The following is a 6,588-nucleotide window of genomic DNA, read 5'->3' as shown; positions in this document are numbered from 1 at the left end:
CAGCGAGCTGTCACTGATGCTACTTTTGTTTAGTGTACGATTAACAATGAGGCCCACCTTGCTGCTGCCATGTCGATAAAGTCATATCGATAAACTATCGACATTTCTTGCAATTTTAATTTTACTTCAAAGGTTTAACGGTACCTAAAATGAACAAAAACGATTTTATTCTTTATTGTGGTTATCAGATCACAATTTTATAGTCACGCCCCAGCGGGGAACCAAGGGAAAGTTCAGATATTTAATTAAAATACATAAATACCTCCTAAAATAGGTGTTCCGCAATAATTGAATTATATTATTATAATATATTCATTATCCATTAGCATTTCAATTATGTTTATGTTTAACGAAGATATTGAAGCTTCAATTAATCGCTATTTCGTTCCGCTGTGTAGCGTTTATCGATATATAACATGATTAAAATCGACTTTTCACATCCCTAAAAGAGCACACATATACGCTTTTACGCAAACATACACAGCCTGGGCGCATCACAAAAGGCAACACTTGATTTGAAGTCCATCTTGTCAACAGTATGGTTGTCCTTTTTTGACAAACGGCATTTTTAAAAGAGCGAGGAGAGAGAAATGATACTAGTTGCTGCGCCGTGAAAGAGAACAGAAAACGTTAGGCCCTTATTTCGTCCTTTCTGGACAGAGGGGCTACCGCGAAAACCGAAATTCGCAAATTGCGGGGATCTTACTCTTTTACTCCAATGAAGGCGTAATTAGAGTGACAGAGAAAAATGCCCGCAATTGACGATTTTCGGTATTGGCGGTAGCCCTACAGGCTAAGACCAAAGGCCATACTGCCTAGTCTTCGGTGAAATTAACTTTCATAAGTCATTTTAGTTCTAAAGTCTTCCGCTCGGTCTTCCGTTTTTTTTTCCATAAGTCAAATCCAATAAATATGTCTTCAGTATATTTGTCTTCAATACTTTGTTTTATATATTGTCCAGTCCAATAATAAGTCTTCAGTTTAGTAGATTACCTTGTCTATATCAGGGTTACCATATCTAGGTATTTCTTCAAATCCAATAGAAATTAGAATTTCAAGTTACTTCCAGATCATACAAAAAAATGTATACTCCTCACAGAGATTAATCTGTGAGGATTCAAAATTAAACTCGTACCAAGTCAAAACAACTAATTTACAAATTCCTTATCCTATATTTCACCAACAGTGCTAACTATATATTTATACAATGGCAAATATGTACATTTATTTACAATTAAGGCCCCATTCGCACGACAGCTTAAAAAGCGTTGCGTTAAAACCCGACGTTGGCGCTTTTTTACCGTTTCCAATATTTGTGTTCATATGAACGCTTAAAAATCACTTGTGAGTCGTACTGCCACGTACGCATCTCAGCAAAGTCATACTTTATTTGCTATTATGACGTATTATTTGAATATAGCTTGAATATTTCAGGAATTTGTAAGCATAAGTTGACATTTTTAAGGTGAAACTAATAATAATCTTGACGATTGACACCAAAAATTGACACATGACAGCCAACTGACAGCAGCGCCGGCGCTTTTTTAACGCTTGTGAGAACAGATACACGGAGTTCCGTATGGTCTATTCAATTTGACGCCAACGCTCAACGCCGAAAATCGAACAGTGCTCGATAAAAAAGCGCCGCGCTTAAAAACCGCCTTCGTGTGAATACATACATGGTTATCCATTTGTGTCATTCAAACGCTTTTTTAACGCGCGTTGAAAAAGCTGCCGTGCGAACGGGGCCTAAGTCTGTAATGTTACGCGGGATACACTCTGAACGCTCAAAGATAAGTAATAATTCATCCAATAGCACAAGGCGCTGAATGCCAAAGGATGGGCAGTCAAAAATAATGTGAGATATGAGGGGCTACCGCGAAAACCGAAATTCGCAAATTGCGGGGATCTTACTCTTTTACTCCAATGAAGGCGTAATTAGAGTGACAGAGAAAAATGCCCGCAATTGACGATTTTCGGTATTGGCGGTAGCCCTAATGGTTTCTTCATTTAAATTACAATGTGAGCATTTCGGACTATCAACCATTTTAAGACGATACAAATGAAAGTTTAATCGACAATGACCAAAACGAAGACGCATAATAATGGAATAAAATTTTCTATTAACATAAAAATTACTTTTACAAAACCATGGCTGACTATTAACTTTTACTTTAAATGTAGCATACCACAATCCCTTATTATCTACTTGAACAGCATGGTTCCAATGTGTCATCCATTTTCTAGTCATCCTATGCTTCAAAACTGGAATAAGATCTGTATAAGGTGGCGAAATCGACGCCACACTCGTGTTCGCTGCTTCGCGCATCGAATCGCGCATGAGTGTGGAGGGGGCTTTTCGACGAGAACAATCTTTCGCCATCTGATTAAATTGTCCGATCAAATCAGGTGGCGCGAACGCAAACATCAATTTGGCCACTTTCACCAATTTTAAATTTATGGTGATATTTGACCGTTGTAAATTAAAAAAATGCCCCTAACCGCGAATACTAGCGACACAAATTGGTATTTTTGTGTCCGCACCCCATTTTATCGTAGCATCGATATCGGTCATAATCGGCGAGCCAAATTGGCGTTTGTGTCCGAACGTCCTGATTTGATCGGACAACTTAATCAGATTGGCTAAAAATTGTCTTCGTCTGCAAACCGTCCTATAGTCTGGCAAACGTCCCTAAAATGATTAAATTTAACTCAGGGTTAAATAAGAAATACACATCTTTTCTAAATTTATTTATTACAAAATAATCATCATATACACTCTTATTTAAATTCACTCGATAATATTTCTTCTAATTTCAGGGCATCATTGAGTATGTGTAAATAAATTTGGTAAGGAAATTATTTCGTAATTCGCCTAGAGTAAGACCAAGAAAAGTATGCAGCTATTTTGATAGCACACGCAGTGCAAGTGTTATTTAAAAACGTTAAACTTCTATGAAATTATGTCGTGTTAAATAACACTTACACTGCGTGTGCCATCAAAATCGCTGCAGACCTCTTGGTCTAAGTCTATTTCACATTTATAGGAAGTTATTAGTATTATTCACGTAAATAGGAACAATTTTTCATTAAATTACAAATGGCAGTGCTAAAATTAAATTAACTTATATACAGTGTTTTTTTAATATTTGGAAGAACTCGCGACACCGTGATTCCAGCCTGCCGCTGTACCAACTAAGCTACCGAGACCCTTTGACAGCGAATATTTCCACCATATTTCTCCCGGGTTTTCCAGTTTTCCTTCATTCCTAATCACTTTGGTATCTTACAGAAGTTTCTGCCTAATACAACATTAATGATAGAGCCAGTAGCCTGTAGTATTTATTCAGTTCGGTGAAATTTAATTAATTTAAATCATGTTCAATTGGAATCATAGAGTAATATACGTAAGTAAGGATATTTCGTAGTCAACATCTATCGTCAAGTAGTGGATTTATCAGTGCCGCTACTTGACACCAGATGTCACGAGGGCCGCGACTGACGAAAAATGTATTGCTTAAACAATTTACAACTAATATTACAAGCAGAAGGAGTTGAAAATAGAGTTCCGGTTAATCCGGTTATAATATTAGCTGAAAATTGTGTCACTTAACTTCAAACTCTGGTAAATCCATTCGACTCTCTCAGCAAATATCTACCCTATTACCTTTTCTTAATACCACAATCGCATAATCTGACAGATGGATTTACCAGAGTTTGAAGTTAAGCCATAGAGAAATAGAGTAAGACAAGAGTGCTCACTCCATACATCAGTTTTGGTACCAAAAATATTAGTATTATACTTTAAGTAGTAGTACTGTCAAGTGACAATAGATGTAGCACCGACCGGAAAGTCTTATGTTGTTGAGATTAGAGTTTCCGGTCGGTGCTACATCTATTGTCACTTGACAGTACTACTACTACTACCAAAAAGAATAGATAGTATAGAGGGGTCCTGTCATTGTAAATTTTGTAGTCACTGTAAATTTACTACCATCTATCGACACACGACTAAAACTCAAAATGAAAACGTATAAAGTTATCAAAAAATGTATATATATTATGGATAAATTATTTTATTATTTTTATATCATTTTGATCCATGTTCATTCACTGATATCTATGTGTTAAAATTGTTAAATATGAAACGGTGTCGTCACGCCATCTAGCCGAGGATAGGCTAAAGGTGTGTGCGCCATCTATTCGAGAATGACTTTTACTTGAATTCCGAGGCACGTTTTTTCCTTAGACTTTATTCGTCTTATACGAAGTTACATATGTCTTTGCTACTACTTAAAGTGTTGATAATTCCGCTACTCGATGCTAGATGTCGACTATGAAAATACTAATATTTTTGGTACCAAAACTGATGTATGGAGTGAGCACTCTTGTCTTACTCTATTTCTCTATGGTTAAGCGACTCAATTGTTGATTATTAAACTTTTCGTTTGTCGAGACATCTATTGTCAAGTAGCGGTACTGATAAATCCACTACTTGGCGCTAGATGTCGACTACGAAAATAACCCACGTTTTGGTAAGAAAACTGATGTATGGAGGTCGCACTCTATCCTTACTGCTGTTAGTCCGATAGTAGGACTACAAGACTTTAAGAAGTCCTTACTGCCCGATCGATCGAGCCAACGGGAAAAAAAAATATTCGTAGTCCGATTGATCGAACAAGGCGATCGGACCACGCGGCGTAAGGGTATTTTTCTATGATTGGAATAGAGTTCCATTTGTTTTCAGACAAGTTTTCAAACAAAACAAAATCAACTCTATTCCCTATACTATAGTAATTTTTTTTTAGCATTAGAAAAATACTATGCGATCTTGACGTGTCTTTTAATTGAAAAACGCTTTTAAAAAAACCGGGCAAGTGCGAGTCGGACTCGCGCACGAAGGGTTCCGTACCATAATGCAAAAAAAAAAAAACAAAAAAAAAGCAAAAAAAACGGTCACCCATCCAAATACTGACCACTCCCGACGTTGCTTAACTTTGGTCAAAAATCACGTTTGTTGTATGGGAGCCCCATTTAAATCTTTATTTTATTCTGTTTTTAGTATTTGTTGTTATAGCGGCAACAGAAATACATCATCTGTGAAAATTTCAACTGTCTAGCTATCACGGTTCGTGAGATACAGCCTGGTGACAGACGGACGGACGGACGGACGGACGGACAGCGAAGTCTTAGTAATAGGGTCCCGTTTTACCCTTTGGGTACGGAACCCTAAAAATGAGTAGCTATTACTTATGAAAGCAAAATAATGTAAATAATCGTATATGACTCATAATTGTTACATATTTGCCGTGACTTATTTTTCAGAAGTGTTTTTCAATAAAAAGACACGTCAAGATTGTTTACAATACAATATAATACTCTTTATTGCACACCTCACATACACGTAGTTTACAATAAATGTACAATAACATAAACAAAGACAATAGAGGTAACAACAGGCGGTCTTATCGCTTAAAAGCGATCTCTTCCAGACAATCTTTGGGTATCGGAGACAAAAGAATTAGAATATACGGTAGGTGGCGCAAAGAAAAATATGAAAAGTCAAATTGAATATAACTAAACAACACAAAACATTAATATGTATAGATAAACATAATTAAATACGTATAACCATAAACATACATGGACATACATACATACATAAAAAGTATATATTAAATAAAGAAACAACAGTGTCAATATTATAAAAATAAAAACTAAGGTAGGGAAAGATAGTATTCCTCTTAAGGTTTGATTTGAAGGAGGTAATAGATTGAGAACGTCTTAACACATTCGACACCGCGTATCCGACTCTCGGGCACTCGTAAACTTTACTCAGATGCCGGCATACCCGCTAGTCGGGCAAGAGCTATAAACCTACACGCGACGCCGAAGTGCCCGACAGGCGGGCAAGCGTTGCATCTTCACTACCTCAGGGCTGCCACTGCCACTAACAGAAAAAATTGTAAGTCTTCTGATTATTATGTGGTCGAAAAGTTGGTACAGTTGATTATTATATTTTATTACTTCACTTTGTATTTTTATTTACTTTACATAATGCGATTACAAAATAAAAATTCTTATTAGTTGGTTACGTGAAATTGCATACACGGGTATGTATCAATAGGAGTTAGAATTAGGAGAAGAACAAAACGGGGAGCCTAAACAGATGTGACAGCAGATTTAATTTTATCCACGTACTTATACGAAAGTTACTTGGCAAAGCCCTGAGCGTCCGCCGCTTGCCCGACTAGCGGGTTCGCGGCGTGCGGCATTGAGTTGCACGTCGTTGCCCGACTAGCGAGTACTGTCGGTTTCTGGGGTATTGTTTGAAATTTTGCCTGGTTGCGAAAGTGTTAACTCAACAGGTAGAGAGTTCCATAGTCGAATGGCCCGAAAAGTAAATGAGCAGTTATAAAATTTGGAAGAGGAAGATGGCACAGATAGGAGCAAATTTTGAGAGGATCTAAGAGAATTAACATAAGGGAAACGTTCTTTGAGATAGCGGGGAGTTGCAGGATTAAAAAGTACCCAAGGGGCTATTCATAAATTACGTCATTTCAAATTAGGGGGGGGGGGGGTCTGGAC

Source organism: Cydia splendana, chromosome 24 (genome assembly GCF_910591565.1).
Source record: "Cydia splendana chromosome 24, ilCydSple1.2, whole genome shotgun sequence".
Classification (NCBI taxonomy): domain Eukaryota; kingdom Metazoa; phylum Arthropoda; class Insecta; order Lepidoptera; family Tortricidae; genus Cydia; species Cydia splendana.
Note: the sequence above shows the minus strand (reverse complement) of the source record.